Source organism: Symsagittifera roscoffensis, chromosome 9, assembly GCF_963678635.1.
Source record: "Symsagittifera roscoffensis chromosome 9, txSymRosc1.1, whole genome shotgun sequence".
In the NCBI taxonomy this organism is placed as follows: domain Eukaryota; kingdom Metazoa; phylum Xenacoelomorpha; order Acoela; family Convolutidae; genus Symsagittifera; species Symsagittifera roscoffensis.
This window is the reverse complement of record NC_087070.1, coordinates 27,126,793-27,140,961: the sequence shown is the minus strand read 5'-3', so window position 1 is coordinate 27,140,961 and position 14,169 is coordinate 27,126,793. Positions and strand designations below refer to the sequence as shown.

The 14,169-nt window shown below is 36.5% G+C and overlaps 1 long non-coding RNA gene across 1 annotated transcript in view; it reads left to right on the top strand.

Moving 5' to 3' along the window:
- Nucleotides 1–6,656: 6,656 nt before the first annotated feature.
- LOC134853939 (uncharacterized) overlaps nt 6,657–14,169 on the top strand; it is a 61,937-nt gene continuing 54,424 nt past the window's right edge. Inside the window, exon 1 of the long non-coding RNA XR_010164384.1 lies at nt 6,657–6,900. This is a non-coding gene — a long non-coding RNA (uncharacterized LOC134853939). The remainder of the gene's footprint in view (nt 6,901–14,169) is intronic.

The following is a 14,169-nucleotide window of genomic DNA, read 5'->3' as shown; positions in this document are numbered from 1 at the left end:
GACCAAACTAATGTTACTACTTCCATTGAAATCCGTCATCTCTACAAAAAGTTCTTCCTAAAAAACTGATGTGTACTCATTAAAAAAAAGTCCTGTAACAATAAAAAGGACTAACAAATCGACCAAAAAAGTGACTGAAAACACTTTAACAGTATAACCGATAAAAACATCATTAATAAGGTTGTAATTTACGCTTAACCTTAAAGTTTCATCATCTTAGCTTCAATATACAATGAGATATCACATCTTTTAACGAGCCCTTCAACTGGTTTTAACGTTTCTCTAATAAATATGCATATAGTTTTCCTAAATACTTAACAAAACAAACAAACTAGGGTACTAGGAGAAAACCCTGCTCAAGACCAAACTATTGATACCCCTTCCATTTAAATCTGTCATCTCTACGACGAGTTCTTCTTAAAAAACTGATGTATACTCATTAATAAAAAAAAGTACTGTAACAACAAAAAATGACCAAAAAAAATGACTGAAAACGTTTAACTGTAAATCTGACAAAAACATCATCAACACTATTCTACTTTACGCTTAACCTCAAAGTTTTATCATCCTAGCTTCAATATACAATGAGTTATCACATCTTTTAACGAGCCCTTCAACTGGTTTTAACGTTTCTCTAATAAATATGCATATATTTTTCCTAAACACTTAACAAAACAAACAAACCCGGGTACTAGGAGAAAGCCCTGCTCAAGACTGAACTAATGATGTTACTCCCACTTAAATCTGTCATCTCAACGAAAAGTTTTCCTAAAAAAACTGATGTATACTCATTAAAAAAAAGACCTGTAACAACAAAAATTTACTGAAAAACCTAATTAAACCTATTTTAACCGTACTCATGATGCTAACATCATGAACACTGGTGTAATCTACGCTTAACCTCGAAGTTGTATCATCCTAGCTGCATTATACAGAGATTTCAAGGCTTGGTCCCATATAAGGATAGTCAACTAGCATGGAGGTCATCACGAAAAAAATTCAAAGACCGGTCAAAACAAGCAAAAACGGGTACTGGAAGACAGTATAGCCCACGACTGACTGACTGATAGCTTTTATTATCAAACATGTCAAAATAGCAAGGTTTTTATAATATACACTACTTATTATTCTGTTTTTATGAAAAAACACTTTTGAGTCGAGTAAGCACAAAAGCGCCTATCCTAAGTGCTTAGTTGAAAAACATGTACAAAGAAAAAACTGGGTAACGCCAGTTTTTAATCATCCAAAGGTTCATTTTGATCAAATATAAATGTTTACAGGTGACAAACGCCTTTGAATGCAAAAATTCAGATCATATTCCGCTGAACATCATAGACAAGTTAAGCATAAACTAAAGCTTTGGGTTTATCTAATAAAAAAAAGAACTAATTCAATTTTTAATGCTTACAGCACAATTTAATGTGCTTTAATTCTAAACCTGCTTCTGAAGTCGCTCCGATAGCTACCTCATTTGTTCAAATTGAAAATTTGTCACAGATGTAATTGCAAAATTCAATGTGTTATTTTGCTACTTTGCATAAATTTTTTTGTTTTTGGTACGGCTTCCCTAATAGGTTTTCCTAGAAACTAAAACTACAATAGGTTCATCGTAATCACTCACTTACTCTGTTTTTCAACCACACAATTGAGCTTCTAATTACCTTGCGCTCCTCAGTAAAAAGTAAAACTCAAAGACACGAGGAAAAACTCAGAATTGATATAAAAGTCAATTTTCGCAAAAGTTGCGATTAGACGAAAACATCTTTTTCTCTCTAATTGGGCAAAAATTGGGAGTGCTTTAGAGAGCTCTAGCCACGGTCTTTTGATTGAAACTTGGATAATGTTTGATATTACAGTTCAATGACATCATGATTTTCTAAGATCATGACACAACTACTCTTTAAAAAGTTTTACGGTTTTTGATTTTTCAATGGCCAAACAAACCATTGATCAGTTGGTCTAAGACAATGTCGATGAAAATGAGATGGCTGCTTCGGTTTTTAGACAATATTCTCTGTCTCTGGAGGTTAGAATAACTGCTATCAACTCTTGAGTGGGTTTCTTTCTTCTTTTTCTTCAGTAGTCGCCTCCTTTGGGGCTATCATGAATTGGCCCAATCTTCGTCGTTGGTGATGATGGCTGTTAGAAGACGTCAGCTCCATGAAAAACTCCTCAAAATTGCCAGGATTTAATGAATTAGATTATCCGTATTCCTGTTTTTGTCTTCTTCCGCATGAATTCGTATTGCTTTGATGGCAATCCCACACTCCCGTTACCAAATGATGACTTGAGAGGTCATGACTTGAGTGAGATATATAAAAAAGCAAGGTCTTAACTATTAATTATATATTATTACAGCTATCGTTGTTGGTAGTAGCTGGACTAATCGGTTAGTGATTGTTGTATACTTGATCAGTATGAACAATTTGGTGATATTTAGAGTATTATATAATAATCAATCAAACAGCAAAAATTCCGTTAGAAACAATCCACAATTAAAAAGTGATAAGTATTTCTCCTGGATAATGTTTGATATTACAATTCATTGACATCATGATTTTCTAAGATCATGATAATTATCTCCTTTCAAAGTAAAAAAACTTTTGAAACCGTTTTTTTAGCCTAAATTCTCAAAAAAATGAGATAAATCGTGAGTATCACATGATAATTGGATGGACAAACCTGTTTTACTTTTCCCAAAGACAAATATTGCGTCAGTTATTCAGAGTTGATCCAAAGAGAATTGCTGTGGCCAGAAATTTGTTTTTTTTTTTTTTCAATTCTGTTTTCCAAAAATTGTGAAAGCCTCTTAAGAAACCCTAATCCTAACCTAACCCCAACCCTACCTAGAGTCATTTTCGGAAAAGAAGAACTGTGTGGCTCCGACCTTCGAGATCTCAGTTTTACTCGTCGTAAGCTAACAATTTGTGACGATTAAAACTGAGCAAAAAACCTGGTTTTTGATGAGCAAGGTGTTTTAAGTTGAGCAAAATCACTCTTAATTACTTTAAATTCGATTAAAAACAATTTTTAACATTATTCCGAACATCTTGCCGTAATGAACATATGGTTATAATACAATTTTTATATATGCAAGTTGTATGATAACTATTTTTTTAGCTTCAAATTAAATTTTCGTTTTTGATGAGCAATGTCCTATAAATTGAGCAAAAGCACTCTTAAATACCAGGATTTGTAACCTCTAAAGACCTCTAAAGATTTGTAACAGTACTAGCAGTGCTGATGTCCAAGCTGATATTAGCTCACTCCATCAGTGGACAACACTCAACGGCCTCGAGTTCCATAATGACAAGACTAAACTGCTGCTGGTCTGCAGCTCTGATGTTAATCTGGAACTTGGTGGCTGTCCAATCACCTGGAACTTGGTGATCAAAGATCTCGGGGTCATAATCCAGGGTGACCTCAAATGTCATTCACACGCGCTCAAAACGCTGGCCAAAAGTGGTAAAATGCTTGTTTATTCGTCGTACTATCCCGTATCATACACCTCGCTTTGCGAAGCTGAATCTATACCGATCATGGTTACATGTCAGTATTTAGACAACCGCGTATTCAGACTGGTCAGTATTTAGACAAATACTGTTTCAACCAATCAGAATCGAGACAAAGAAGAAATTAATAAATAATTATTATTTATTTTGGGTTATTTATGTCTTTTCTCGATTCTGATTGGTTCATACAGTATTTGTCTAAATACTGACGAGTATGAATACGCGACTGTCTAAATACTGGCTGCACTCCACCGATCATGTGTCCTATCTGTACTGCTCTATAGCTCTCCCGTCTGGTCACCTGACCGCCAATATTTGAGACGCCTTGAGCGTTTCCAAAGTCGTGCTCTGAGGTGGATAACTGGAATCGATGACTATACTGCCAATATCCGTAGCCTCGATATTCTCCCTATTTGTTTCCAAATTATTGTTATCGACATGATTCTCTTCTGGAAAATCGTTAAAAGCAGACTGACATTAATCCTGATGAAGAATTTTTTGCTAAAAAGTAAATTTCAAACGTTTTCGCAACTATGTGCATCGTCAGGTTTTTTACAATAAACTACTCTAAATGACGATAAAACATCAATTTACAAATGTTATTTACAATAAATCACATACAATTTGCTTCCAAACCATCATGATAAAAAATTAGCCAATCACAGTTGACCTCTAAATTACTATTAAGATTAAAATACTTTTAACCTCTAAAATTAATTAAACATTTTAAAATTAATTTGTCTGGAAGTTTCTGAGTCATAATTGCGATTTAGACATGTACGTTTAATCCTGATGACTATGTAGTACTCGCGTCGCAGTCTGATGTTTCAACCCGTCTGGCGCCCAGTATGGTGTTTAGGCAAAGGAAGACCAGGAAGTTCCAGTGCGACCGCAACTTCTTCGCCCGCTCGGCTACAAACGCCAATCTTCTATCCGCATGTGGTGTCAATTTCGAGAGTTCCCTACATCCGTTCAAGAAGAACCTGCATCGCGTCCTTCTCGATCGTCTTGCGGGATTTGACGTCTCCAACCCATGCACATACTACCTTAAATGTAACTGTTCCCTCTGTCGGTGCTAATATAATCTCAAAACATCTATTCTGTAATAATCTCGATGAGATTTAAGTCTTTTACTACTACTACTACTACTACTAAATAATTTAAATTTGTTTACAAACAAGTTTGAACAATTTCTGAAAATCTTGCCTTTCATGAAAGAATGGTTATCATACAATTTTCATATATGGAAATTGTATGATAACCATTTTTTTTTAAAAAAAAACAAACGTAGTTATTTTTCATCACCAGACTGTTGTATTTGGTTCAAATAGCCGGAGAAACTAGATTGAATCTTTTTTCAATGGTTTTTTGAAATTGTATGCAAATTGTATGATTAGCATTTTTCGATACATTTGATGCAGGCAATTGTGTGATAAGCTTTTTCGGTGTGGGGAAATTTAAAATAAGCATTTTCGGTTTATGGATGTCAACCCGGGGTCACATTACCTTTCCAGGCCTTTTTGTTGGTTTTAATCGGTTTTCCTTATAAGACCGCTCAAAAACCGCTCAAATCTTGCTTGAAAACCGTTCAAAAATCACCGCAAGAAATGAGCGGTTTTTGAGCGGTTTTTAAAGCAAGATTTGAGCGGTTTTTCCAAAAAAAACGCCCAAACCGCTCAAATCTTGCTGAAAAACCGCTCAAACCGCTCATATCTTGAGCGGGATCTCGACCCGGGCACCCAGATTGTCAGTTCAAAGAAAGTTGACGATGCCGCTCATGCAGTATCAAGCTAGCCAATTCTTAGATAAAAACCCAGAAGAAAACACTCGCTTGCAGGGACTTATGTGCCCTGGAGCAGGTGACTGGTTGAACGCACTACCGTCCCGAGCCCTTTGCCTACAACTAGACGACGAATAATTCAGAATTGCAATGGGATTTTGACTTGGCGCACCAGTGTGTACTACACACAAGTGTTCTTGTGGCGAAATGGTCGATACCCTTGGCAAGCACTCTCTAGTCTGCAAAAAGAGTCGCTCAGTACATGCTCGACATTCAATGGGAAACCACGTTATCCACAGGTCTATGATCCAAGCAAATATCCCTTCAACTTTGGAACCCACTGGACTATTCCGAACCGACGGTAAACGGTCGGATGGCCTTGCCCTAGTACCATGGGCCAACGGTAGACCCCTGATATGGGACTCCACTTGTGTGCACAGGTTGGCTGATTCAAATCGCCAAGTTGCCAAAAACGAAGGACGGTGTGTCGCTGATGCAGCGGAGGACAAAAAGCGCACCAAATATGCCGGGTTGGTCTCGTCCCACATAGTCCAACCAGTCGCCTTCGAGACTCTGGGGGGGAATGGGGACCGTTTTCTTACGCCAAAGACTTGGAATCGCGATCCAGAGAGGTACGGCTGCATGTCTCCGAGAAACTTTGCAATGCGACCCAGAAGACCCTATTGGAACTGATTTTAGACGATGATTTTTATCATTTCACCTTACGCTTTACTTGTTCCTAGTTTTTTTAGAGAAAAAATAGATTTTTAAAAAGATTCTAGAAAAATGAATTTTAAAAACTAATAATAAAAAACTAATAATTTGCAGCTTTCATATATAAAAAAGAAATGAAAGCGATTACAACCTGTTTTTTCACGGGTGGAGGTTCCAGCGGGGGTGTCCGGGTAGAAGGGGAGTATCGCGGCTTCATGAGCTTGTCTCTAAAATCCCGTCCCGGGCCTTCTTCATACAAGGGTACCATTAGCGTCATATCACAAACTATTTAATAAGTTTATCACAACAATTAGGCTAAATTGCTTATCACAACAATAATAATATGAAACTTTAATAAGTTTAACACAACAAGTAGGCTAATTAGGTCATTCTGGTCGAATGGCGCATGTCACTTACATCTCGAGAAAATTCCAAGAATTTTGACTGGAATATGTGATAAAGGGAATGTAACCTCGGTTATGTGATGAAGTGACTGTAACCTCGGTTACTATGATACTCTGACCTTCCGATTATGTCTGGAAATTTAGTTTGAAGTTTTACATGCTGAGAAGTAAAGCGTTCAAAGGGGAGTCAATAGTGTCTTATTTGTTTCTTTGATTTTATTGAATGTAGTGATTTTGTTTGTAGAATTATAAATGCACGAGCCATACACAAAAACGTTGAAGAAAACTCTGCATTACGCAGTGAAATGGGAAGACGAGCAGTTTGGCTGGCATTTTGTCTCTATTAAAAATCTTCGGAACCAAAAAGGAGTAATTGCTGAAATCTACACCGCTGGTGAAAGCGTGATCTTCAAGCAAGGAAAAAAAGAATTTCCAGGAAAAGTTATTTCCAAAGATGAAGCTCCCGTTGCTAAAACGAAAAAATCTTCCAGTAAGTTAGTCGTCAAGACTGCTTTGTCTGAGTAGCGTAATATATTATCTATCTTTTATCTATTTATTAAAATATCTAAATTACAAAAGGGGCCCTTCCGTTTGTGCACAAGCTGAATAGGGCCAATACCAGCGTTATAAAAATGCATATATATATACATATATATCAGCAATGAAGTCATAAATCAGTATTAAATGCATCGTCGTAATGTTAATTTATCTTAGCCGTCCTTCCTTTACAATAGCGCTTATGGAGTTGTCGATAAATTGAACTTTGCGCAGTGATCTGCACCCACTTATACAAATCTATTTATTATAAACTTAAACGCGGGCTTCATCATCTCGCCATGTTTGAGTTTTTTCAACGTATTATTTTTGCAGGTTAAAAAAGAATTTTTTCACGTTTAAGCTATATCGTACATAGTAATGGTTAAGAATTTATTTTCAAGTTTTCAGTTTTGTTTGATGGGGAAATTGATAATTAATTTTTTAAGGATTAATTAATAAACCCTTTTAGCTTCTGAGATACGACGATTTTTTGTTTTTCCAAAACTTTGTTTTTTCCAAAACCAAACTTTTCGTTTTTTTTCCAAAACCAAAGCGTTTTCCAAAACCTGGTGAAAGCGTGGTCTTCAGGCAAGGAAAAAAAATCCAGGAAAAGTTATTCCGAAAGATGAAGCTCCCGTTGCTAAAACGAAAAAGTTTTCCAGTAAGTTAGTCGTCAAGACTGCTTAGTCTGAGTAGCTTAATATATTATCTATCTTCGATTTATTATAAATTTAAATGCGGGCTTCACTATCTTGCCATCTTTAACCTTTTTCAACGTATTTTTTTTGCAGGTTAAAAGAAAGAAGCAATACGAGAAAACATATTCCGATGAAATATTACTGATAGACACGGAAAGTGAATTTAACTCCCTAAACCTGAACCTGGCTTTGAAAAATTTTGCAAATATATGCCCTTCCTATACTACCCGCTATACAGAACTCATACTCTAATCCATCAAAACTCTTCATAAATAAAAAAAAGTTATCCTATCTAGAGAAGGAACCAAACAAGGCATTAGCAATGCCAATGTACGGGCTAGCCATTTTACCTTTTACAAAACTAGTCAACGATAACAGCCTAACACAGAAATGGTATGCAGAAAAATGGGAACGCAGTCGGAAATTTGAAAAGCCTGCGAAGAGTTCTTGACAACATTATCAAACACGGAAAACATTTTGGATATCATGTAAAAGCGTCGAAATGCCAGCTCATTGTAAAAGATGAAAAATACAATGAGGTGATCAAAATCAAAATACCACCGAAAATAGGCAGTGAAAATGGGTTGTCTAAATATCAAGCTACCTTTTGACTATGAGTTTTTTAGAATGTTCATTTAAAACATCGTACGACACATACGCCCTTCACTGTGCAAAGGGTGGATACACCCACATGAGGCATGGCGAAATCAGAGATACCTTTGCCAACCTCATGAGCGAGGTTTGCTTTGATGTTGAAATTGAGCCGAAACTTCAGTCGTTGCAAGGCGAGAGCTTTGGCAACAATTCAACTGCAACTGATGAAGACGCTCGACTAGATGTAAAAGCAAAAGGATTATGGGGCTCAAGGTTTAGCCGAACCTTCTTTGATGTCAAAATCTTCAACCCGCATGCAAAAACTTCGCGAAGACTACTGAAAGACGCCTATAAGTACCACGAATCACTAAAAAACTCAAAATACCAACAGAGTTCAACAAGCCGAACAGAGCAGCTTCTGCCCGCTCATTTTTGGCTGCACCGGTTTTACCGCACCAGCAGCTACTCGGTCAAGGCAGCGCATAGCTGAAAAACTTGGTGAAAAAAGGCATGAAAGCTACTCAGAAACAGTGAACTATATAAGAACTAAGATAAGCTTCGCGCTGTTCAGGAGCGCTATCCTTTGTATACGGGGGTGCAGATCACTGCGTAAGACGCAATTCTTAGACAATTCAATTAGGGCTGTTGTAGAGGAGGGACGGTTGAAGTAAATACTTTTAATGACAATGCATTAAATGCTGACTTGACTTAATTCCTGCAATATTGTTGTTTTATGTATTTATATAATGCTGGTATGGGCCCTATCCAGCTTGTGCACGACCGTTCCTAAACGTAAGGGCCCCTTTTAAAACGCTCTTAATTTCTGAGATGTGATGTTTATTGTCTTTTTTCAATTGTTCAAAGAACTTACCTATGGAAAAGTTCACAAAATTTGAATTCTTATTGCTATGCGAGGCTCTAGCAGGGTTGCAAAATTGGTCTCCCAATATGACTGCTCAAATCCTTGTAGTTTCCGAGATATGAAGTTTTTGAGGTTTTAAATTTGAAATTCTCAACCCTGCTTAATGATTTAAGTTTCGCAGAGTTGAAGTTGTTTAATATGATTTCAAATAATTTTTTTCATAGAAGTTAGATATAAAAATCTTCACAGATCTTTATGGTTTTTGAAACTTTGAATTAAAAAAGCTTGATTATAAAAAAAGTTTTACAGAATCTTAAAATACCAACCTTCTAATTGGGTTCTGTCAGAGCACATTCAAAGAATGCACAACTTATTTCCAAAATATGCCGTTTCTTATGAGTTGTTAAAAATTTGAAGCTTCGGAGGTGTGTAACACGCTACTTTTAATTAAATATTATAAAATTTGAAATATTGCTTTTTAGGTAGGATTTTGTCAGGTTGCTACCAGCGGACGCATATATGAACTCTCATCATAATAAAATTGCTCATGTTTTTTCATTAAACTTACAATTAAATTAAGAACGAGTCTGAGAATTTTTACAAATTAGTTAGGCTGGGTTTTAGTCAGTTGTTTATAATGAGTAGACCCCCGCCTTTATGGTTCAGCTCTTTTGTTTTGTTTCCTTTCCTTAGTAGATGTCTCTTGCCTTACGCATGTGTTCTTGCCAATGTTGGTCTACTCTTGTTTTGAAGCTGTCCATCTAAATGACCGAGATCACTGTCTCGGACAGAGTATTCAAGTCGTTTGTCGCACTCGTCGTGAAAAAATCCTCTGTTCGAGGTTAGGCTTCTCCGGAATAAGTTTCTCATTTTTACCTCTCGTCTTGTTTATCTCAAGTCTTTCTGCAGTTGCTTCGTTGTCATATCGTCCCGTCAAGGTCTTGAAGATTTTGATCAATCGACGCCTCATCTGTTTCGCAGTGTAGGGCGTTTAATATTTCAGCGTTCGCCGTTATTTCATTCGAGAGTATATACTAATCGTGAGTAGTAAGTTAATTCTCCGGCGCTCCAACAGGTTGGGGTACCTACACAGGGGTGCTCCAGAGCCTAATCCCTATGAAAACTGACACAAATTTCTTAGTTTTTGTGTCAGTTTTCATAGGGATTAGGCTCTGGAGCACCCCTGTTTTCAGCTTGATTTTTCGCCTTCCGGGCTTTTGTCTTGGATCGAAAACGCATGGTAGGCAGGTTCGCCCGTTTCTTCTTCGAAACCTTCGCTCTGTTTTGAATAGGCCCTACTTGATCGAATGTTGGATAAGAAACTGGTCGTGGATCATATAGTGACCAAGTAGGTAACACATACGTGTCCCCTAAGTAGTAGGCTAATTCGCCGACGCTCCAACAGGGGGGGGGGGGGGGGGGGGGAGGGTACCTACACAGGGGTGCTCCAGAGCCTAGTACCAAAACCACATAAGCGCTCCAGACACATATTCTTGGTGCTCCAGACCCTAATCCCAAAACCACAGGGGCTCCAAACTAATTTTCAAACCCTAGGTGCACTTCAAATAGGAAAATAAAACCACATAAAGTAGATCCTAAGTGCTATGAATTGACTATATTATAATAAGTCACTGCTGTTGTGATATATATAAAAAAGGTAGGTCTAGGGACTGCATTTTCGTGCGTTAACGTTCGATCAAGACTATAACGTTCATATTTGAGTGGAATTAAAGTTAACGTAAAAGTTAGAGCCAATATGTTTAAACCGTTGGTAGCTGTAAACCATTTCCTTTCCGTATGCATCTTTTATTTTTGAAATAACGCTTAGCAATCTGAATCACTCACGAAGTTTGAAGAGCGGCTGACAGTCCGGTGTCATGACATAATTGAATAATAAAAATAATGATACAATTATGGAATGAGAAATTAAGCAAAATGATTTTAATTTTGATCTTCTCAATTGGTACCCGATCAAAAAACAGTTGTATTAACGATCGTCATATAGTTTTTATATCACGGTGGGAAAAAATAGCAGATAACGAACCAAAAGAATCTGGGCAGAGTTGTAAAGAACAGTTTCACTTGAACGATTTTTTTTTACAAATAACGTGGTGTTTTTATGTAAAACAAAAGTATGGGAAGGCTACTGATCTATCAATTGCTACTTATGAAAGCGTATTTGATTAATCGTTCGATTTTGCCTCAATATTGATTGAGAAAGTGGTGGAGCGAAAGATTCGACTTTGTTTTGATAAATTGTCAAAATATCAAAAATTTCCAGTGGTCTATCTAAATATCTACCAACGAGATATGGGACTGAGTAAGTGATATATGCAAGGTTACTTTTACTTCCACTGGCTTGAAGTTCAGCAGGTCCGGGAGGTGTTGGAAAAAGTAGAAAATGAAATTGGAAAAACATAGAGTTACATCAATGGACTGGAAAATCATTTACGACATTTATTTGACCGTGAAAAAAACCTATGCGGAAAACTCTGACCGCCGAAGTTATTTTCTAGCCAAATGTTCTCTGTTTTTCTTTTCTAGCAAAAAAGATAAACTTTGACCTTGCCATTAAACTTAGATCATATGGAGGTCTTATTGGCATAGATAATTCTTCATTGGACAAATACTTGAATGATTCAAAAGTATTACGACTGCATGCAATTTTACACGATGGCGCAGGATTTGTTCACGAAGTATATAACACTGGTCCCACCTAATGTTAAATGCTACCCTGGAAATGTAACAACAGCCTGATTGGTCACCTGAGTGGAAGTACTTTGTTTATATGTTGAACTGACAAATTCAAGTCTCTATCAATTGTTAGAATGTTGAAGGAAAGATCAGTCGTGCTAGACTGAGAAGGATTCCGTTGTAGGAAAATTAATTTTATAGTTAAAGAACTAGCCATTACAACTTCTGATTACAGTGACTCTCTTATTTTTCTACCTCCAGCCAGTTTCAATTCACTTCCTAAATCTCAACAAAAAGCTTACAACTGGTTGACAAATAGCTTGCACGGAATCACTGGGAAAGCTGTGATTGTTTGTATATTAATCCCAATCAGATTATTCAAAGTTTTGTTTTGAGAAATCCTAACGCCGTATTTTACGCTTAGGAAAAGAATAGAGTGATCTGCTGGCAACGAATTTGGATAGAAAAGTTGAGAACCTTGATGAATTGGTTTGCCCTAGAATTGAAATTTACATTTCAAAAACTATCCAGCTTGCAATAGACATTTTCATCATAGCCACTCCAGGAATCACTGCGCCCTGAAGAAAAGCAAGGCGAATACTGATTGGCCGAAGAATGAGCAAAAGCGAGAGACTAGCGACATTAGAGACGTACCTATCTCCAAATTCAGTGTTATGTGCTTGGATGAATCCAGAGAGTGACATCAAATTACCATTAACAAGAGTAGAAAAAATTGATTGTCGAGATCAAGTGGTGCAGCGAAGAGAGCAAATCACTTCATCTGAAGAACTAACTACTTTGAGAAGGTTTTTCCCGGTGGTTGACCAATTCATATACTTTCAACGATTCAAGCTTATTCAAAATGTTAGCCAGCAAACGAGGAGTTTATCTTCCCAAGCTAGTCTTAGTACCCAAACGTCAAGATGTCCCAGCTAATTATGTAGTGGAAATGTATGACAAAGGAAATGATACTTTTAATGTTTACACTGGTTATACTCGATACGAGATTTTTTACTGTTCAGAAGAATAAATAATACATTTTATAACCACACTTTTTTTTCCTCAATAAGAAACGGTTGATATGGATACAAAAGCTTAGTAAAATTAAAATTATAACCTTTTGAGACAAAAAAACAACTTCTGATCTGGGAAAAGTGGCATCAAAACAAAGTTTCAAATGTTTTTGTTCGGTGTTATTTCGATCAAAAACAAAATCAGTAAGTATAGTTGCATCTGGCTCATCATCTGCTATTTCAGACATTCAGGTTTTCAATTTATTTTTTTTCTATCTCTGACTATCTATCTATATCAACCGTTTCTCATTGAGGAAAAAAAGTGTGGTTATAAAAATTATTATTTTTTCTTCTGAACAGTAAAAAAAAATCTCGTATCGAGTATAACCAGGGCAAACATTAGAAGTATCATTTTCTTTTTCATAGATATCCACTACTTAATTAGCCAGACATTTTAAGTTTTTACATGATAAATGATTTTCTTTACTGAGTTTTCTTTTACTAATTTCTGAACTTCTTCAGGTTAGTCATTGCTGCTGAGATCCTTTTGATCTCCAGGCTGACGTTTGGGTACTAAGACTGACGTTTGGGAAGATAAACTCCTCGTTTGCTGGCTAACATTTTGATTAAACTTCAATCGTTGACAATATATGAATTAGTCAATCACCGGGAAAAAATTTCTCTAAGCAGTTAGTTCTTCTTCAGATAAAGTGATTTGTTCTTTTCGCGGCACCACTTGACCTCGGCAATCAATTCGTTCTACTCTTCTTAATAATATTTTGATGTCGTTCTCTGGATTCATCCAAGCACATAACACTGAATTTGGAGATAGGTACGTCTCCAATTTCGCTAGTCTCTCGCTTTTGCTCATTCTTCAGCCAATCAGTATTCGCCTTGCTTTTCTTCAGGGCGCAGTGATTCCTGGAGTGGTTATGATGAAAATGTCTATTGCAAGCTGGATAGTTTTTGAAATGTAAATTTCAATTCTCGGGCAACCTAATTCATCAAGTTTCTCAACTTTTCGATCCAAAACATTCGTTGCCAGCAGATCACTCTTTTCTTTTCCATTAGCGTACGGCGTTAGAGTTTCTCAAAACAAAACTTTGAATAATCTGATTGAGATTTAAATATAAATAATCACCGCTTTTTGTTCAGATTTAGGAAGTGAATTGAAACTGGCTGGAGGTAGAAAAATAAGAGAGTCACTGTAATCAGAAGTTGTAATGGCTGGTTCTTTACCTATAATTTTTTTTTCCTACAACGGAATCCTTCCAAGTCTAGCACGACTGATCTTTCCTTCAACATTCTAACAATTGATAGAGACTTGGTTTTGTCAGTTTAACATATAAACAGGAAGTAAT